The sequence below is a fragment of the Zootoca vivipara genome, chromosome 6, assembly GCF_965207765.1.
Source record: "Zootoca vivipara chromosome 6, rZooViv2.hap1.1, whole genome shotgun sequence".
In the NCBI taxonomy this organism is placed as follows: Eukaryota; Metazoa; Chordata; class Lepidosauria; order Squamata; family Lacertidae; genus Zootoca; species Zootoca vivipara.
The window spans coordinates 63,377,035-63,398,757 of NC_142589.1; the positions used below are offsets into that span (position 1 = coordinate 63,377,035).

At 46.1% G+C, this 21,723-nt stretch overlaps 1 long non-coding RNA gene across 1 annotated transcript; it reads right to left on the minus strand.

The window, feature by feature from the left end:
* Positions 1–292: 292 nt before the first annotated feature.
* Positions 293–19,695, minus strand: LOC148685373 (uncharacterized). The gene is made up of 4 exons (XR_015950642.1): positions 17,777–19,695; positions 6,960–7,023; positions 5,063–5,161; positions 293–4,286 (listed from the first exon to the last, which is right to left on the minus strand). It is a non-coding gene; the product is annotated as an uncharacterized LOC148685373 (long non-coding RNA).
* Positions 19,696–21,723: the final 2,028 nt, after the last annotated feature.

Here is a 21,723-nt window from a genome sequence, read left to right on the forward strand (position 1 = left end):
TCAAATTCTGCTGGCAGATGACTCTGAGGACTGGCTCTTCAACACGGTCCTGATTTTGATTAAGCTGCTGTGGTTTATCACATGGAGACAGGTAGGAGTTCTTCGTAGAAAATGTCTGAGTCCTGTCATCGGGTTGGCGGTGTGATTTATTGCTCCTTTCATTTCGGTCTTCACTCTCTTGCACAAACCAAACTGATGCTCAGAGTCAAATGCAAGCATTGTTTGCCATTAATTTTGTCCCTAATTGTTATAATTAATCACACACACACACACACACACACACACACACACACACACACACCAGTGGGAAAGCATTGGTTGGTGGCTAAACTTTGAAAACACTTCCCTCCCCCGAAAATCCCAGCATGTTGCAACATGGTGGCCAACAAGGACACTACAGCATTCAACACCTTCCCCCCCCCCCATGGCATCCTGTACTAATTATGCCTAGCTGTGCTCCACAGGTAAGGTTATGAGAAAGGTCTCAATGATGAGAGATGCCCCTCATTTTAACAGCAGGGATGCTAACTTGTGGCATCCCATATGTTACTGGACTACAACTCCCATTGGCTCCAGCTAACATGGCCAAGGTAAGGGGATTATGGGAATTGTAGTTCAACAATATCTGGAGGGCCACAGAGTAGCTACCCCCTTTTTACAGCATCATTTTTGAATCAGTGCAGGAATGGAGGGGACTACAGAATCACAGAATTGTGACAACAGACTCACAGAATTGTAGAGTTGGAAGGGACCACGAGGATCATCTAGTCTAATGCCTTGCAGTGCAGGAATCATTCACCCAACATGGGGCTCAAACCCACAACCCTAAGATTCGGAGTCTCATGTTCTACCAACTGAGCTACTCTTGCTGGATTCCAACTCTCATGAACATCAGCCTGCTTCAGCGCTGAAATACCAAATAGGCAGAGTAGGTACCAGCCTATGGGCCCCATACCTTATAGGGGCACCACGACAATAGATCAAAATAATACTGATTTATTGATCACACTAGAGCAGGGGAGAGGCAAGATTTCAACTGCCCAGGGGGCTCCACAGGGTTTAATCTGGCACTGACCAGCTTGATGGTCAGGAATGATGGGAGTTGAGTGCATCTGGAGGTCTACAGATACCTCCTCATCCCTGGTTTGATGTATGGCTTATTGCTGACCACAGGATTTCTCTGTCTGTGCACCTACTGAAGTAACTGGAGTGCAGGTTGCTGCTGAAAATCAGCAATCAGGGGAAACTGCCTCAGGTCACAGCAAGGATTGAGATCTGTGTCTGCTGTCAGTAATTGAACTCCATATCAGGATGATAAATGGGTTGATTTTTTTTTAACCACCCCTTTACAGCTCTGCAAAAGCCTATAGGGGCTTCTTAGTCACAGACAACAAAAACTAACTAAAATTGAGTCTGTCTCCCTGCTTTCTTCCCCACGATCATTTCTTTTGTCTGCAGCTTATTTTGTGCCAAGAGGACAGCAGCCAAAATGAAGTCGCTGAGAAACAAAAGGAAGGTAGCAGCCCACTTTTGTGGGGAAGGGGAAAAAACTTTTAAAAAACAAAACCAAAGGGTCACCAATCTCAGATAAAACTACTCCAGCGAGAACAAAGCTTACTGAAAGATCTCCAGGAGCCACAGAGTCAGTGAAGCCATGTTTGTGTGTGACAAGAGACAGAAGGACAGAGAGAGTTGGCCTTCTTTAGTCCCTTGTAGTTTACATTGTCCAGGAGGAGGGCACAGCTGACGGGCTGCTACTCTAAGAGGGTAAGGCTATACTGCACCATTTTGTTGCAGGTTCCACTCTTGACTATGATAGTTCACTAGGTGGCCTATCAGCTGTGAATCTCCATCCACTCCTCGATCCAGGTGCAAATGGCAGGGAACATGCCTACTCTGGAATCAAAGGGGTCTTTTAAGTCTAGCCCATCCTTTCCCAACCTGCTGCTCTCAGGTGCTTTTGGCTACAACTCCCTTCTGGCTGGGACTGATGGGAGCTGCAGTCCAAAACATGTGGCGGGCACCAAGTTTAGGAAGGTGAGCAGTGCACACTGCCTGGCAAAACAGAGGCAGCCAGTTCCTCGACACCAGGGATTCCAAGACCAACGCTGTCTTACCAAACAGACACTCCCAAATCCTCCTCAAATTCCATTGCACAAACCTTCATGGAGGCCTCACCCACACTTTCATTTGCCCCATGGTGAGAAAGCACAGGTCCAAGTGGGTTTCTACTTGACCCATACTTTTTCTAGGCATGGGGCCAAACAGGTTTTCCCCAGCCTCACTCCTTTCCCAGGAAAAGCCTTCTCTTTAGAGCAAACGTCAATCTGGAGAAAACAAGAATTGCTGTTTGCTCTGATTTAGTGCTAAAGAGCAGCTTTCCCAAGGGGAAAGCAGCAGGACAGGAGGAAGTGTGGAGAAGCCCTTAAGAGTCTGCATCCGCCCTGTTCAAGAACAAGGGTGGCAGCCTTGACTTTTCAGCATTTTGCACTGAACGGCTGCAAGCTCACCAGGTCTTACTGGGAGCCATTCTAATGCCTAGAGAAGAATCTGTGGCTCCTGTCTGGTGTTAGATGAGCAGAGCAGACTCTTCTAATGAAACCCTGTATGTTATTAACAAGAGCCATTGTTATCATTCCAAACAGGTCCAGTTTCATTTCAGGTGCCGGAGGGTACCTCAATTAGTCCCTTAAAATGCAGACCAGTGCTTTGAAGTCAGACTGCGAATGGGCTGTTATGTCTGACTGCCATGAGGACATGAATGCACTTTTATATTACAGGCAGGTATTTATCTTAGCTAGTGGAGCTTAGAATATTGAAGTGTGTCCTCGTCTGGTGATTCTTTTTTCCTATAAGCTTCAAGCACAAGAAAAGAAAAAGAACTTTACTCGCCAGTGGTGGGCCTACATTTTGGGGGCCCCGAAGCTTGAATTTTTATAGGGGGCCTCCTTTCACAACCAGAAGCAAGATCTGGGTAACCACTGTGGTCTTCTTCAGTGAGGTTGTTCCATGACAGGTCAACACATTTAAAATAATAATCTAAAGAAGTGTGCATGCGCACGAAAGCTCATACCAATGACAAACTTAGTTGGTCTCTAAGGTGCTGCTGGAAGGAATTTTTTTTTTTGTTTCGACTACGTCAGACCAACACGGCTACCTACCTGTAACTAAAATAATAATAATAGCTACTGCATCTCAGATTTTGGTTAAAATTGCTGTATTGGATTATCCCACACATCAGTCACTGGTGTGAATAAACATTTTCTATGCCTTATAGTTTTTCAGTTGTGTGACTCAGATTGGGTCTACTAGACCCCCCAAAATTAAGCAATGTGTACTAAAGTTGCTTTTTTTGTTGTTTGCTGCCCTGGGCTCCTTTGAGAGGAAGAGTGGGAAATACAGTGGTACCTCTACTTACAAATTTAATGTGTTCCGAACACACATTCGTAAGTAGAAAAAAATTGTAAGTCGAATCCCATAGGAATGCATTGGGAGGAAAAATTCGTAAGTCGAAGCAACCCTATCTAAAAATTCGTAAGTAGAAAAAAATCCTATCTAAACCGCATCCAAGATGGCGGACGGAGCTCCATTCATAAGTCGAAACATTTGTAAGTAGAGTTATTCGTAAGTAGAGGTACCACTGTAAATTCAATAAAGAAATTAGTAGTTCTGTCCACTCTTGCCTCTGGCCCCACATATTCCTTGGGAGGTTGCCCAAGAAAGAATGTGACTCTCTGGCGGAACATGACTCTGATTGTAGCTTGGATCCCCAAGTAGTACAAGATTGCTTTCAAGTGCCCAGGAATTCTCTTCCAGCAGCAGAATAATCTTCCTTTTCTCCCCCACCCAAAAAAGGTCCAGCCCAAAAGTTACCATCCCTCCAGGATGAGTTTATTTTCATAAAAGGCTACCAGAGAGGAGAAGATTGACAATGACCACTCTAAAATGCTTTGTGCCGGGTTCTTTCTCCCTTCCTCCTCCTCCTCCTCTCTCATTCTTCCTCTTTCTGGATCAGGTTTGTATTAGCATGTCTCACTTTTGCTCCAGAGGAGAAAAAAAATTGAAATGCCACAGTCTCTGACCCATTTCTACCTGCTTTAAACATCTGGAGCATGAACACTTATTTTTCGCAGAGCAGCACATGAAGGCACGCTCTGCACCATTAGCAAGCTGTCCAGAGTCATAATGTGCTTCTTCATCGTCCATGAGGGATCTATTCAGACCGTTGCCAGGTGTCTGTGCCAAGAGAGAGATCCAGATCCTTGTTCTGCACCTTGCTTCTCCATCTGTGGTTTGAAGAGAATTTTGCAGAGCATCTCGTCAAAGGACTTTTAGCAACTGGTGTGTAACAGGGGACTTTGGGCTATCCCACAGAGCCATCCTCAAAATATTTGGAATACATCACAATGCTGAGGGTCTCAGAACAAGGTGATCTAGTTTTGAAGAACAAACTAATTTTGACCTCCTGTCAGAAATGTCATAGACTTTTGCACTGCATGGTTTTTGGGTCACACGGTTTACATTGTTCCCTCTTCTCTCCCTGCCGCCCCCCCCCCCCCAATGTTTAGGAAAAGCCACCATAAGAGAGTAGATGTGCACCGGATGAAGTGGGCTCTGGATAATGGTAGGGTATGCCACAATCAATCTCTGTGACTTTATAATGCCCCAAGGCTGTTTTCATTGCTACAGAATAACATGGCATTTATCAGAGAAAAAACCTGGGCTTTGTTGTTCGAGAAAAAAATGATAGTAATGTTGACCTTCGTGGCCTACTGCATTATTTTATTTAAACGCCGCCATAAATACTCCAGGCCTTAGTGCAAAGCTGTCCCCCATTTCCCTTCACCTCATATTTTACTGAGGGAAAGCACTCAACTGAGATCATTTCACTTCAGTGGCCTGTACAGTTGATTCAAGTGAATGTCTTTGTCTAATTCAAGCAAGCCTGGCTTAAATCAGTTGATTCAACATGGCTGAGTCACCTCATGCTGCAGCTTGTTTCAAGCTGTAACAACAATATATGTGACAGCTTTTCGGAAAATTGCCTAAAAAGATTGTTCACCTCTTATATGCCCAATCACTGCGCTCTGCAAGAGGCAGCTGCCTGCAGATACCTTCTTAGTAGGAGGTTCGTTGAGTACAATACAGGAACCAGTTGCTCCTGGAAGGACACGATCAGGGATCATTCATTTTGTCATTTAAGAGTTAACTCTGTTGATGTTTCAGGTCAGCTAACCAAGAGAGGTAGTGGAGCTGGTGTTGCTTAGCAACCAGAGTGGCATGACCGCTTGCTGAGGTTACAAGTGCTCTGGCAGTGTAGCTGTGGTTGAATTTATACCTGCCCCTCTTTCTAAAGGAGCTTTGGGTGGCAAACAAGGGACCAAACAATCCAGACATCTTAAAGGCATCTTTAAAATGATCCCAACAAGCTGCAAACTGGGGGGGTGGTCTCAGATGGAAGGGCTTGTTGAAAGTGGAAGGTCTCTGGTAGGCAAAGACAAAAGAGACAATACCTGTCTAATATTCAAGAGGAGGGGATTCCAAAGGGTAAGTGGAACAACACTAAATGCCCAGTTCCAACATTCTCCTAATAAGTCTGTATCTGCAGGAAGCACACTGATAAACCGGGTATGGAAGGGGTGAGATTATCTTACATGTGTCCTGGTCCCAAACTGTACAGAGGTTTATACACCAAAACCAGCATCTTGAACTTAGCCCAGTAATTAACTGACAATCAGTGTGTTTCAATTGACACATCAGCTTAAGAAGTGTGAGTTGTGTAGTTTCTCATTCAAACACAAAGAAAATGTAATTTCTCCTCTGCCCTTAGTCTCGGGATGGGCATATATGCAGTGTAGTGTGGTGTAGTGGTTAGGAGTGGTGGACTCATAATCTGGTGAACTGGGTTCGCTTCCCCGCTCCTCCACATGCAGCTGCTGGGTGACCTTGGGCTAGTCACACTTCTTTGAAGTCTCTCAGCCCCACTCACTTCACAGAGTGTTTGTTGTGGGGGAGGAAGGGAAAGGAGAATGTTAGCTGCTTTGAGACTCCTTAGGGTAGTGATAAAGCGGGATATCAGATCCAAACCCTTCTTCTTCTTAGTTCTGCAGTGTCTGGGGGGCAGCCACCAATTCCTCCATCCTGATAGCAACTCCCCAAGGAGCAGCTTGATCCTGCTCAGTGAGCTCACCAGGGCGACCGTGAATGGCAGCGACGAGGATGCAAAGCAACAGCCAGTCTCCTTTCTGCAAGTAGCTGCCAGCTCTAAGCATTCTGGTTCCTGGATGTGCAGGCAACAGGATGCAGCTCAGCATGGCCCCTTCTGGCACACTCTGGTTCTCCGAACAGCCTGGCTTGATGTGATTTGATGCTTCCGTTGCCCAGTCCAGCTCATCCGCTCTCACTTGGAAACTGTTGCGACATATTCCCCAATAAGCATCCTGCTCCCTGCTCAGCTCTCAAATCTGCCATCACTGCTATGCTTCCTGCTGCAACCATCTGCTTTCCAGTGTGAGGACTTTTATCTCCGAGGAGCCAAGATCGTGACTCCCCATCCCTGGGATGGCATGGCAACCAAGAGGGCCTAGAAGCCACAATACCTCCTGCGTTCTCCTTCCTGACCTGTCAGGGGGCCTTATTTTTTGACACGAGCTGTCGTGATTCATAGGGGTGTGCAAGAATCCTCCGCACACAAATACATCTCCTGCATTTTCACTATTAAAGCCTCCATTTGTTTCCCCTGTTCATTTTTTTAAAAAAAACAACAACACACGATTGTTTTTATCGCTGGGTTGATTTAAAAGCATGTCTAATCTGTTTCATATTTTAAAATCTCCAAGCAGTATACAAAAATCACAGCATAAAATCAGAAAGGGGTCCCTCCAGGCTGGTGTTTTATTGCAAAAAGTATTCTGTAGCTTGTTCTTGACACAATAATAGCATATTAGCGTCTGATGTACCTTGTTCCATTGGTTGTTTTGCCTTGCTTCTCCAGCGCTGCCACATCCTTGCTATCCAGAGGGGCTACAAACCAAAAAAAACATTTGTGCTAAAAAAAAAATTGAGCAGAAACAACAACAACAACAACAACTATTGTATGAAAAGTTACAGGATTTCAGCGAGAAGTTGTAGGTTATGCACTGATTGGAAATGAAGCAGTTTGACTGCCTAGACTGAACATTAGGAACATTTTCCTCTAAACGCACATTTGCAATTGTGAATCCCTAGGAAAAGCTGTGACACACAGCATCCCCACATAATACCAGCCACATGAACAGTCAGAGCAGTATCAATATCAAAGCAGCTGACAAGGCTTCCATATCTTCTAAAGGGTTCACTGCATGAACTCAACAACAGATCCAAGTCTATCTAACAGACGGAAAGCTGCTTGCTGACTAATCTGCCTTGAGCTGTTTGTATTATTTCCTGGATAGAGCAGAAATACTGGAAAGAATGAAAAAAGGGAACAATGTTCTTCCTTCTACATACAAGCTAATTTGTGGAGGTCAAGACAGAATGATTGTAATCCTACAAAACCTTTAAGGTTTTATCTATGATAAAGCTGCCTCAGTGGACTAGAACTGTAGCATTAGCGTTAAGAGATGGGAGGTTCTCTCCAACGCCAGTCTTTACTCAAGTGGCCACCCACTAAAATGAATAAGCATTTCTTTTAAAAAAATGTTTAGGGGTACAGTACTCTCATTTTCCTACTCATATTGAAATAATGCCCCTCAATGAGGCCCAACTTAGATTCACAAAATGTCTAGGGGTATGTGTACCCCTGCGTCGTCGTCCCCCAGATAAAAAAGCACTGAGCATGACTATCTCGGGTCCAGTAGATGGAATTCAAAGTAGCATTAAGTGGAGTATGCGAGTTGGAGCAAGGCTCATTTGTGCAATAGGACTTCTCCTCCCCCTCCTCCCCCTGTGTGCACCCTGGTACACCCCTAAACGTGTCCTGGGTTCCCCCCACCAACCCTGCAGAGCAAATCAAGGGGGCAGGAAGAAGGGGTGGGAAGTCCCATTGCATGAGCAGTCCTCGTTTTACGCATGCAACAGCTTGGTTGAATCCCACCCATTCACTTTGCCAGAGTGAAGAGTAAGGTTGGAGCCCTTTAAATGAGGAGGCACCTCTCGTTGAAGTTGGAGCTTGCGACTGCAACAGAGCTGGCAGTACCACAGGGAATGTTGATTCAGTACAAGGAGCCTCGGAGAGAAATGAGCCTGTGTATTCCGGCAGCTGAGGCGTACCTGAGAGTATCTTATCCCAGGATTAATGGTTGGTCTGCTGAAGGAGCCACTGAACTTGCAAGCGTTTCGCCTTGATTGGTCCCTGGTATTCAGGATGCGGTTCCATTAGGCCTAATTCAGAATTACATATGCTGCAAGAGCTTCTTCGCACAAGGAGGCCGCTGCCTGCTCTCTCAGCTCCTTCTGCCTTTAATAAAGTGCTTGAAATGTAGCCTAGATGGCACTTTATTAAATCATGCAGAGAAAAAAGAGTGGATAAATTGAGGGATTTAATAAAAGGCTCCAGCAGACAAAGCAGCATCATGCCGCCATTGTCTGATCTTGAAAACTGCTGGGGAAAATGGGGTTGGCTGAGCCACTAAGAAAGAGCTCCAATGTTGGTAAGGCTAACATGGAAAAGTTAGAGCTGGGTAATTTGGGTGTTCTCTACAGCTAATGGAGAGGGGTGTGGGTGTGTGGGTGTCCTAAGATTACTTCAGTATGGAAAGCCATAGAATCTCAGCCTCTCCACATTTATGATCGCATGTCATAAGAACCTGACTCCTTGTTCTGCTCAAGCTTATGTGAAGAAAATCCTGACAGCTGCTATGGGTATGCAGTCATATTGGCACGGATGAAAACTTAAACCAAATGAGGTGCGTTCAAGCATTCAGATTCAATTTCCATTCATTCCAAAGCAAATATCAAGAGTAGCCAAAGGATGCTATCAGGCAGAGGGCTTTCTCGGTAGTGGCGCCCGCCCTGTGGAACACCCTCCCATCACGTGTCATGGAAATATACAACTATCTGACTTTTAGAAGACATCTGAAGGCAACCCTGTTTAGGGAAGATTTTAATGTTTGATGTTTTATCATGTTATTAATATTCTGTTGGGACCCAGGTGGCGCTGTGGTTAAACCACTGAGCCTAGGGCTTGCTGATCAGAAGGTCAGCGGTTCGAATCCCTGTGATGGGGTGAGCTCCCGTTGCTTGGTCCCAGCTCCTGCCAACCTAGCAGTTCGAAAGCACGTCAAAATTCAAGTAGATAAATAGGAACCGCTACAGCGGGAAGGTAAATGGCGTTTCCATGTGCTGCTCTGGTTCACCAGAAGCAGCTTTGTCATGCTGGCCACATGACCTGGAAGCTATATGCCGGCTCCCTCGGCCAATAATGCGAGATGAGCACGCAACCCCAGAGTCGGTCACGACTGGACCTAATGGTCAGGGGTCCCTTTACCTTAATATTCTGTTGGGAGCCGCCAAGAGTAGGTGGGGAAACCCATCCAGATGGGCAGGGTATAAAAAATATAATAATAATAATAATAATAATAATAATAATAATAATAATAATAATAATAATTAGTAGTAGTAGTAGTAGTAGTAGTAGTATGCTACAAATAGGCACTAGTGAATACCATGTTGGTGACCTTTGGCCTGAGGCATTCTGGGAAAATTAAAACGTGTCTACCAGAAGTGGCCATTGAAATCACCTTGGCTGCTGCAGGAAGAGGATGATGAAGAGAAGGGTATCAACAATGAATGTGAGTAATGAAACCAATGTGTTTTCATGGGTTGACAAAATGAAAGGAGAGTTTAATACTTTTTGTTGAACATAATTTCCAGCTTCAAGAAGCAGCAACTTAGAGTGAAAAAGTGGTGGGTGGGGAAAGGATTACTTTTGCACTGCAAAACTGCTGCATCCCCAAGTTGCTTTTACTTAGAAAAAAAAATACTGGCTCTCAGGAGTCCATTGTGGGCACTTATATAAGCCCTAAGGGATGCCATTAAAATATGAGAGGCCATACAGTCCTCCCAATGATGTTCTCTCTCCCCCCCCCTCTCTTGTTTACTTTCTAACCTACTGTAGTCAAATGTATTCAACATCTTTATAAACGACTTGGATGATGGGCTTGAGGGCATCCTGATCAAGTTTGCAGATGACACCAAATTGGGAGCGGTGGCTAATACCCCAGAGGACAGGATCACACTTCAAAATGACCTTAACAGATTAGAGAACTGGGCCAAAGCAAGCAAGATGAATTTTAACAGGGAGAAATGTAAAGTACTACACTTGGGGGGGGGGAATGAAAGGCACAAATACAGGATGGGTGACACCTGGCTTGAGAGCAGTACATGTGAAAAGAATCTAGGAGTCTTGGTAGACCACAAACTTGACATGAGTCAACAGTGTGATGCAACAGCTTAAAAAGCCAATGCAATTCTGGGCTGCATCAATGGGAGTATAGCATCTAGCTCAAGGGACATAATAGTACCACTGTATTCTGCTCTGGTCAGACCTCACCTGGAGTACTGTGTCCAGTTCTGGGCACCACAGTTCAAGAAGGATACTGACAAGCTGGAACGTGTCCAGAGGGCAAGCAAAATGGTCAAAGGCCTGGAAATGATGCCTTATGAGGAACGGCTTAGGGAGCTGGGTATGTTTAGCCTGGAGAAGAGAAGGTTAAGGGGTGATATGATAACCATGTTCAAATATATAAAAGGATGTAATATAAAGGAGGGAGGGAGGTTGTTTTCTGCTGCTCCAGAGAAGCGGACATGGAGCAATGAATTCAAACTACAAGAAAGAAGATTCCACCTAAACATTAGGAAGAACTTCCTGACAGTAAGAGCTGTTCGGCAGTGGAATTTGCTGCCAAGGAGTGTGGTGGAGTCTCCTTCTTTGGAGGTCTTTAAGCAGAGGCTTGACAGGCATATGTGAAGAATGCTTTGATGGTGTTTCCTGCTTGGCAGGGGGTTGGACTGGATGGCCCTTGTGGTCTCTTCCAACTCTATGATTCTATGATTCTATGAAATGGTTTGGGGCTGGTCTGCACATTAAATGGAATATGAGTGCCTAACCTCAGCCATTAAGGGACAGCCCATGCAAGAAAGGAGAAGATGTTAATCAGCTGCAGATTCAGAGAACGTCCTGTATGATCATATTCTTTATACCTCATTACAGCAGAACAGGAAACTAACCACTTTTGCCTCCAGAGGTCGTTAAGAAAGCCAGCTGTTCTAACTGTGGAAATGCTCCGAGTTCCTGTTCAAAGGACACAGCGTATATACCAGAATTAGGAAGAAGGAGACTCACACGTTTGACTGTAATCATAAAGCTGGACAGGAGGGGAACTGGCAGCTGGCAAAGAGCTTCAAATGTGGCATCTCTTTTGTGGTCCCTTGTGCAGGCTGCTATTTTTATTTTAGGCCAAAATCAATTACAATTCAGGGGGCCATACTAAGGTAAGAGTAGGTAGCTCCCCCCCACCTTTCCCCTCCTTTATCAAAAAGCTGACACACTGCTTCAGCACAGTATCAGAGCTACAATTCCTACACAATGGGCTGATGAGATGGTTGCTATCACGATAAAGTTGACCACTGTCTCCCAGCAACTCCAGACCATGGAAAAGTTGCCCAAACAAGGGGCTACCATCCTCCAAAATAAAATAAGAACCCCTATTTTTTTGCTCCTCAAAATCATCCCCACTGCCGCCACCCTGCTCACACACAGGTAGGGCTGGTGCCCATTGGGACTGGTAGGGTGGAAGGCAGGGAGCTGAACAGTAGGTGGCGCCAGAGCAAGTGATAGGCAAAACCAACTAATTCTAGCTTTGTCCTCATCATTCTCCCTACGAGACCACATAACACAGGTCCTGAAAGACCTACATTGGCTCCCAGTACGTTTCCCGGCACAATTCAAAGTGTTGGTGCTGACCGTTAAAGCCCTAAATGGCCTCGGTCCAGTATACCTGAAGGAACGTCTCCACCCCCATCGTTCTGCCTGGACACTGAGATCCAGCTTCGAGGGCCTTCTGGCAGTTCCCTCAATGCAAGAAGCGAAGTTACAGAGAACCAGGCAGAGGGCCTTCTTGGTACTGGTGCCGGCCCTGTGGAATGCCCTCCCATCAGATGTCAAGGAAATAAACAACTATCTGACTTTTAGAAGACATCTGAAGGCATTTAGGGAAGCTTTTAACATTTGATGAATCGTTGTATTTTAATATTCTGCTGGAAGCCGCCCAGAGTGGCTGGGGAAACCCAGCCACATGGGCAGGGTATAAATACATTACCACCACCACCACCATCATCTGAGTTCTACAAGTGTAACACTGAAACTAAGGAGGAGGAAGCTTATAACCAGCCCCATCCTCTGGACTGGTAAGTAAGAAGGCAGGCAGATGGGGGTTGTCTGACAAGAGGCTAAAGTTTGTGGGGCAGTGCCCCATTTGCCCTAATACAGCAGCCTCACACTGCAGCACACACATAAATATGCCCTGCCCATGAAGCATGCTGGGAAAATATCTCCTGAAAACTTCGGCTCAGTCCTGTTTTGAACACCATTGTTTCACAGAAGCAGTTTGGCAGAAGATGACAGGGGAGCTCAAGCTTACTACTCTGAGAAGAAAAAGAAAACATCAAGCCCTTCTCCATCCCTGTTGACTTTTATCACAATCTAGGACACTTTCGTTGGGCGCTGCAAGAATGCCAGCAGCATTTCCAATCGCATATTCACTTTTCCACTTCTCTGAAGACCAGGAAGCTCAGGTCAGTCTTCCATGGCAGTTTCCCTGGAAGCCAAATGCCCGGGAGACTTGCGGTGTGTATTTGTAATGTGCACCAGAAGTGCTGGTCCCAAAGCGATTGCAGCTCTGCTGCTGCACACTCAGGCTGCCTCTTTAGTGGCCAAAATCCACAACTGTTCTTCCATACGGCTCAGGAAAATTGGTTTCAGCCATTGCTTTGGCAGGCTTTTGCAACTTGCATTCCAAGTGCTTGGAGCAGCCAACTCTCCATTAGTACTTATTCTCCTCTGTCAGTGATTAAACAACTGCTGGACAAGTCATTTTCCTTCCTGGTTCAAAGGCCCAACAGCAGGCATCTGGGTTGACACTTTAAAACAAGTGTAGCCAATGTGGTGCCCTCCACATTTTGTTGGACTACAACTTCCATCATCAGTGATCATCTCATGATGATCAAAAATCAAAACAAAACGATGGGGACACACACAAGTGAAAACAAGGCTTTCTTCTGATGTGTATCGTAGAATCGTTGAGTAGGAAGGGGCCCCAAGGGTCATCTAGTCCAACCCATGAAACGCTTTGTGGTCCTCAGTTCTAAAACCCTGACTCGTTTGCCTGTGTATCCCTGACACCTACCAGCCACTCAGGCCTGGCACTCTCCATCACCTAGCCCAAGGAAGGAACATACAAAAATGTGCTGGGGAAAGAGGCAAGGGAGTCATGCTCATTGCTTGTGTCTCCTTAGGGGTGGCCGTGTCACATCCTGTGGCTCATGATTTCAGCAACTTTGCCCATAAGAGGCACCCCACTCCCTTTTCTTTAGCTCCTTTTCTGTAAAAGCAATAATTGAGAGAGATCAGAAGGAACAGACTAGATGAAAAGAAACATGTGTCCACCCGTCCGCCCCCCGGATTTTGCAAAAAAAGATTAATGCAGAACTTGGAGTGTTTAATCCTCCCTTTGAATTCCTTTCATAGACCTTGTAACAGAGCATTGCTTATTAATTTTTTTTCTTGTTTTGTTTGCAGCAGCACACCAACCATTCGTATACTTTCCCTGCCTTAGCTGGTGTGTGTGTGTGTGTGTGTGTGTGTGTGTGTGTGTGTGTGTGTGTGTGTGTGTAAAGGAATTGGCAAGGAGGAAATACAATTGCCTCCTCAAGTTTACTGTCTCCATGTTGCCAGAACCAAGATATTTAACAGCTGGGCTGGAGGGCAGATAAATTATTTGATTATGTGGAGGAGAGGGCTGTCAATGGCTACTAGCCATTATGGCTGTTCTCTTTTGGATATCAGTGGCTGGAAGCCATAGGATGGGGGAGAGTGCTCTTGTGCTCAAATCCAGCTCGCAGGTTTTCCACAGGCCTCTGACAGGATGCTGAACTAGATGGGACTCTTCTTATGTCCTTATGCTGTGGAAAAATGGGTGACATGGAAACAGTGCTGCCAATGTGGTGGAGAAGGGCTGCCATAGCAGTTATAGGCTCACCCCCAGCACTTTTCGTTCCAGACCCTGACTCCAATATCTCAGATTCTTTTTGTAGATGTATTTTCAAAACTGAACAGCAAAATATGAACAAGAAAAGAAGCTAATAATTGTTCCTCCACAAAGAGAGAGCCAGAGCAGCTAAAAACTATGCAGGCATATAAAAAGGTACATGGCAATCTGTCAAAATCCTTCATAGGAGCCAAAGTTGATGCACATTCTCATTCAAATGGTGTGCACGTGCCACATCTTGTAATCAATTAAAGGGTGTGGGGATTTGTTGTTGTTTAGTCGTTTAGTCATGTCTGACTCTTCGTGACCCATGGACCATAGCATGCCAGGCACTCCTGTCTTGCACTGCCTCCCGCAGTTTGGTCAAACTCATGTTCGTAGCTTCGAGAACACTGTCCAGCCATCTTGTCCTCTGTCGTCCCCTTCTCCTTGTACCCTCCATCTTTCCCAACATCAAGGTCTTTTCCAGGGAGTGTTCTCTTCTCATGAGGTGGCCAAAGTATTGGAGCCTCAGCTTCACGATCTGTCCTTCCAGGGAGCACTCAGGGCTGATTTCCTTAAGAATGGATAGTTTGATCTTCTTGCAGTCCATGGGACTCTCAAGAGTCTCCTCCAGCACCATAATTCAAAAGCATCAATTCTTCGGCAATCAGCCTTCTTTATGGTCCAGCTCTCACTTCCATACATCACTACTGGGAAAACCATAGCTTAAACTATACGGACCTTTGTCGGCAAGGTGATGTCTCTGCTTTTTAAGATGCTGTCTAGGTTTGTCATTGCTTTTCTCCCAAGAAGCAGGCGTCTTTTAATTTCGTGACTGCTGTCACCATCTGCAGTGATCAAGGAGCCCAAGAAAGTAAAATCTCTCACTGCCTCCATTTCATGTGGGGATTACCCCCCCCAAAAAAAATTATGCAACTTGGCACCCTTGAAATCCTTAGTCTAATAAAGGTCTCCACAGATTTGCCATGAGTCTGGTCTGGTTGTATTGTATGGTCTTCATGATGCATAAGTGAAATAAATGGCTGCCAAGTGACATCAAAAGATAATGGGTTCATTCCATCCCTGGCTGCTTGGACTTGGCATGTCGTTTTCTCTGCCAGAACGACTGTCCAGATCTGAGTATGCCAAGAATCACGAGATGCTCTATTGTGGAATGCCAGTTTTGACGGACAGACCCTGGGCTATCCTCATGGTGACCCAGCAACTAATCAGAGCTGGCTAGAATATTAGCCAAGCAGGAGGGACTGGCAAGTCAAAATTTCAGAACTTGACACTTAAATGGTTAACTAGGGGGTTCTCTGTCAGTGAGATAGGGACCTGCGGGGAAAGGAATCTGTTATGATAGGGATTAGGGGTTAGCTAGGCAGGGCAATATGGTTTGATTCCTTAAGGCGGGGAAATCCCAGAAGCTGCTGGAAGAGTGTTCCTGTCAGGGACTGGGTAGAGGAGGTGGTGTAGTGGAGACTGCACCCCCCCCCAATCCTGACCCTTCCAGGGAAGAGGAACAGAGTATAGATTTACAACAGTGATTTGCAGGAGGTTACAGCTCAGAGGCAGATGAGGGGGAAAGTTGGGAAATAATGGGACAGGAAGAGGAGGGGGCAGAAGCAGAGCGGCAGCAGGCTGACACAGTGTCTTTAGAAAGCATTCCAGACTCACCCACCCACCCCATCTCCCAGAACCCAGTGTGCCTTAAAAGTAGGAGAGCAAAGAGCTCAAAGACAGAGGGCATGTAGCAGCACCTGTAAAGTGATGAATGAAGAAGGGGGAAAGACGGGCGATGGAGGTTCACTTGGACAATGCCATTATCCAAGAGGCTGAGTTCTATAGCCTCTCTCTGTAATATTGGAATAAAAAAGGACGTTAAGAAACTTTTTCTTTGCTTTATACTTTCCTGGGCTACCAGCCAGGAGCTGCTGACAGCATCCTGACAGTTCCTGGTACAGTAATACTAGCTATTCTAGGTGGAAATAGTCTATCCTGAGACTAGTTTTAAGCTGCATAAGATTTGGAAATTTTCTGTAAAGAATGTTAGCCTGGAATTAAGCATTGTGCCTCAGATTGAGTAACCATCAAGCATAAAACCCTCACTGACTGTAAGTAAGGTATAGGTCAGGCATCCCCAAACTTCGGCCCTCCAGATGTTTTGGACTACAATTCCCATCATCCCTGGCCACTGGTCCTGTTAGCTAGGGATCATGGAAGTCGTAGGCCAAAACATCTGGAGGGCCGCAGTTTGGGGATGCCTGGTCTAGGTTGTTCCAGATGTGCCTCCTCATTGATTTGGGGGTTAATAATAATAACAACGGGGACTCAGGTGGCGCTGTGGGTTAAATCACAGAGTCTAGGGCTTGCTGATCAGAAGGTCGGCGGTTCGAATCCCTGCAACGGGGTGAGCTCCCGTTGCTTGGTCCCAGCTCCTGCCCACCTAGCAGTTCGAAAGCACATCAAAAGTGCAAGTAGATAAATAGGGACCGCTCCATCGGGAAGGTAAACGGCATTTCCGTGCGCTGCTCTGGTTCACCAGAAGCAGCTTTGTCATGCTGGCCACATGACCCGGAAGCTGTCTGCGGACAAACGCCGGCTCCCTCGGCCTATAGAGCGAGATGAGCGCCGCAACCCCAGAGTCGGACACGACTGGACCTGATGGTCAGGGGCCCCTTTACCTTTACCTTTAATAATAACAACAATAACAATAATTTATTATTTCTATCCCACCCATCTGGCTGGGTTTCCCCAGCCACTCTGGGTGGCTTCCAACAAAAGATTAAAAATACATTAAAACATCAGTCATTAAAACCTTCCCTAAACAGGGATGCCTTCAGATGTCTTCTAAATGTCATATAGTTGTTTATTTCTTTGACATCTGATGGGAGGGTGGGCACAGGGTGGGCGCCACTACCGAGAACGCCCTCTGCCTGGTTCCCTGTAACCTCACATCTCGCAGTGAGGGAACTGCCAGAAGGCCCTCGGTGCTGGACCTCAGTGTCCAGGTTGAATGATGGAGGTGGAGAGACACTCCTTCAGGTATAAATGGACACAAGGCATCCTTCACACCTGTCCTCAGGTCCATAATCAGAATCAGCTTGCCAGGTGGGACAGCTTCCTGGCAGTTGGGTTGCTGTTGCTTACTAGGAGATGTGAGAAGGTCAGTACAGTGCAAACACAGCATCAGGGGTGCCAGATTGGCTCCACCAGTGTGTTTGCACTTTGCCAACCTCCCAGCCACCCAGCCTTCAGGTAAGCAACAGCAACCCACTTGCTTGGGAAGCTAGCATAGCAGCTCTGTCCCACCCGGTGAGCCACTTCTGCTCTCAATCTAAAGAGAAATGACACACAAGGAAAAAGGAAAGGGAGGGAGAAGGGAAAAGCAAGCTCGAGCATGTGTTCTCAATGTTACAGTATTTATAACCCAGTTATAAAGCTCTGCCTCCGCAGATGGATTGGCTATCATAGCTGTGAGTGCACACATCATTAATACTGGAAGAGGATAATGACAAGCAATTGCCAGCAGTTGGGAAGATTACCTGTGTATGCATTTCTCTTGAAGAGGTGCCAAATGGAATTATTCCAGGTGCAGCACTCTTGCCAGCTGTAGTGGAACACTTACGATTTGCTGTGTCTTGCCATACTCTGACCCAGCTCATCACTTTCACAAAGAGCGCAGTTCCATCAAGCACGGATTCAGCTGTGCAGAGTCCCATGAGAAGTGACAGCAGCTTCATCGTCTTTGGATGACTGAAAGATGATGAGGTTCTCCAAAGTCTTAGTTGCCTCTGGCAGGTGCCCTCATTTCAATGGTGGAAATCTGACCGTTTCTCATCAAACAAAGTAGGAAGACCAGAACCTCAGATATTTTTCCTACCAAGATAGGCTGGTCCAGACTGAAATAAGCACTACCACTATGGAGCAAATAGGTCGAATTGCAAGAGGGATGTGGTGGGTCGGTTCTTGGACTAGGACAGGGGAGAACTAGCTTCAAATCAGTTCTCAGCTGAAATGTATATCAGAAGGCATTTTCTCCTGAAAAAGATTTTTTTCTATTGCTCACCTTTCTAGATTTTTTTTAGAAAATAAGATCACTTGGCAGGATTTTCTTAGGCTATTACCCATCATTCATGTGGGGTTACCGCCATACCCTGGAACGATGCTTGGTCTGCCACCGATGCTGATTTTCAGGTAAAGCTCCCCACCCTGCTGAATTCTTCTTTTCTCCAGCTTCCCCACCAGCTCACTCCAAAGACATGAGAGCCAGTGTGGTGTAGTGGTTAAGAGCGGTAGACTCGTAATCTGGTGAACCAGGTTCGCGTCCCCGCTCCTCCACATGCAGCTGCAGGGTGACCTTGGGCTAGTCACACTTCTCTGAAGTCTCACAGCCCCACTCACCTCACAGATTGTTTGTTGTGGGGGAGGAAGGGAACGAAGAATGTTAGCCGCTTTGAGACTCCTTTGGGTAGTGATAAAGCGGGATATCAAATCCAAACTCCTCTTCTCAGTTTTAGGGGGAAACAACATACAGTTTCTATAGATGGGAACTGCTGTATCCCAAGACCTCTCTAGCTTCCCCACACTAGCTCCTGAGCTTTCAGCCTTTCCCAGTGGTGGCTGGTGGTAGGGTGGAGGGCAAGGAACCCTACAGTAGGTGGCGCCAGAGCCAATGACAGGCAGAGCCTGTCTTGTTTTCTCTCTATCCTCTTCTGTGCTAACTTTTCCAACTGCAAAACCAAAACTAAGGAGGAGGAAGGAGACAGGCAGTGCCACCTCCCTGAACTGCTTAGATCTCTTCTGTGCTTCAGCCTCACTTTCTGCAATACCCGTGAGCACATCAATATGACAAGGTATATCACCCCACATGTCATATTTCTGACTCCTTTTGGCTTGATCTTGCCAAGCTTGCATTGAGCCCTGAGGCACAATGACTCACCCTGCTTTTTTGAACATGGACGAGGAGGTGAAGCTTGACTTCAAATTCTTCCAGGCAGCTGGAAATTATCCTTGCTTCAGCAGCCCTCAGAAGCAGGGGCGGCGTATAGGTCACTGATACTGATGCAAACCTAACAGGAGTTTTTCTTGAAGCTCAGTCCCAGGAATGCTGCACGGGTCCTGCCTGCAGGTAGGCATAGAGGAGAAATTCAACTCAATTAACCTTTCATGGGGAGCTCAGCAGAGTTGCACTTTTTGAAACAATATGCAATCTGAAACATAGCCACTGTTTGAAATTTGCACTTTTCTGAGTTTTGCAATTCAGTTCTCCCATCAAGCTATGGATGCAAAAACGCATATCCTGGGATAAAGTGTAAAGGCATATATTAGTGAAAATAACATGCAGAATGCATTCATTATATTAGGGAAAGCGGCTTTGCAAAAATGCCTAGAGTAGGCAAATTTGCATATAAACATGTGCACTAAAGCACTAAAATTCTACTTAAGGTTCATAAGAACTTTTTAAAAATGCAAACTGATGTGGAAATGCGAAAAACTGCATTTGAGATTGGGGGGGGGGGAATGAGAAATATAAAGAAACTGAAATGGACAGATTCACCCACCCCTACCCCTGATTCACACAGCCTTGTGGTTGCAGAGGTCCTTTTTGCACCCCTTCTCCTCATTCTAGAATTTGAAGCTTTTGTGAGGATTCGAAAATGGAACTGGGGAGGGGAACACCCCAAAAATCTAGTGGACAGGGATTTAGTTGGCCACCGTAAAAACAGGATACTGAGCTAGATGGGCCATTGGTCTGTTCCAGCAAGCTTTTCTTATGTTATTATGCTTTTGTAGCCCTAGACTTTTTTTAAAAAAAAAAGTTTCCCCACCCCTGCTCTACAACCTCAAGAAGCATGGCTTGGCTCATTCAGAAGTCCTGGGTCCAATTTAGATAACCCCAGGTCTGGAGCAGGGGCCTTTGCCTCTAGTCATCACTAGCTGAGACCAACATCACTAGCACGACATCCTCAGTTGCGACCGTGGGTTTATGTGCAGAACCCAAGCATGACTTCTCCAACAGATTGCAGAGGTGTCCTGGCGAAGGCACAGAGGCAGCTGATGGAGATGGCAAGCTGAGAACGCCTTCTCCACTGCTATTATAAACACTTCTTGTGCCGCTGTGTCACACGGAGTAAAGCAACAGCTGCAGACAGAGATTTGGCAGCTGGCAAAGGGGCTCAGAGCCCAATTCCAGATTCAGTCATGGGGGTGAGTAACTGTTCCCTGTGTACAGAGTGAAAGACTGCTGTTGCCATACAGAACAAATCCAGCGGGGAGGCAGTTGTGGAAGCATCCTCTGCCGGGGCTGTGTGCTGTGCAGGTGTATGAAACTTGCTGGAAAATCCAGGAGAGTGCAAAATTATGTTTCCCTGTGTTTGCACAAATCAGTGAGGGGAGGGGAAATAAGTTGTGGAAGTGTTGCTACGAAGGGCTGTGTGCACACAGGTGACTTTAAAAATAAAGGCTGGGCATTTGGGTGGGTGCCTGTTCTCTCTCTCTCTCTCTCTCTCTCTCTCTCTCTCTCTCTCTCACACACACACACACACACACACACACACACACACACCAATACTGTGCAGCTCATGGGTAGTGGGACCTGTGTGTTTGTGTGTGTGTGTGTGTTGTGTTGTGTTGTGCGTGTAGATGAACAGCACTGTGGATGAGGCCTGCAACAAAATGTTGCAGTATGGAACTCTCCTGTTCAGTATTCCAGTGAGCCAGCTACCGGTATGCCTTCATATAATAGTCGAATTGTAGGGTTGGAAGGGACCCCAAGGGTTTATGAACACCTCAGTTTACGAATTTTCGGTTTATGAACACTGCGGACCCATCTGGAACGGATTAATTCACTTTCCATTACTTTCAATGGGAAAGTTCACTTCAGTTTATGAACGCTTCAGTTTATGAACAGACTTCCGGAACCAATTGTGTTCATAAACCGAGGTACCACTGTATTGCTATTTTGTCTACTTGGTCATCATAATTGGGGGTGTCCATTGGAACTGCTAAGGTGGAAGGCGGAGAGAACAGTGACAAATGCAACCGGAGCCAATGACTAAGAACATTGCTGTGTAGAGTCTTCCTGTTCAGGGTTCTGACAGCCTTTGGAGGAAAATATACTGTGGTTGCACACAATGGATCCGGGCAAGGTTTCCCGAACTTGGGTTTCCAGCCGGGGTTTTTTACTACAATTCCCATAATCCCTGACCATGGGTCGTACTAGCTAGGGATGATGGGAGTTGTAGTCCAAAAACAGCTGGAGTACCAAGTTTGGGAAATGTTGAATTAGGGCAATGGACTCTTGGCAGTACTTTTTCTTAACACAAGTGAGATGCATGTATGTTCCTGCCAGCCAGCCAGCCAGCCCATGTCCTCTTCCAAATACTCTGCTCCAGTTTTCCTCCCCTACTCCAGTGTTCCATCCCCCCCCCACCCTACAGACACTTAGCATTCTGTTACCAGTGAACATGCTCAGTCTCCATTGGGAAGG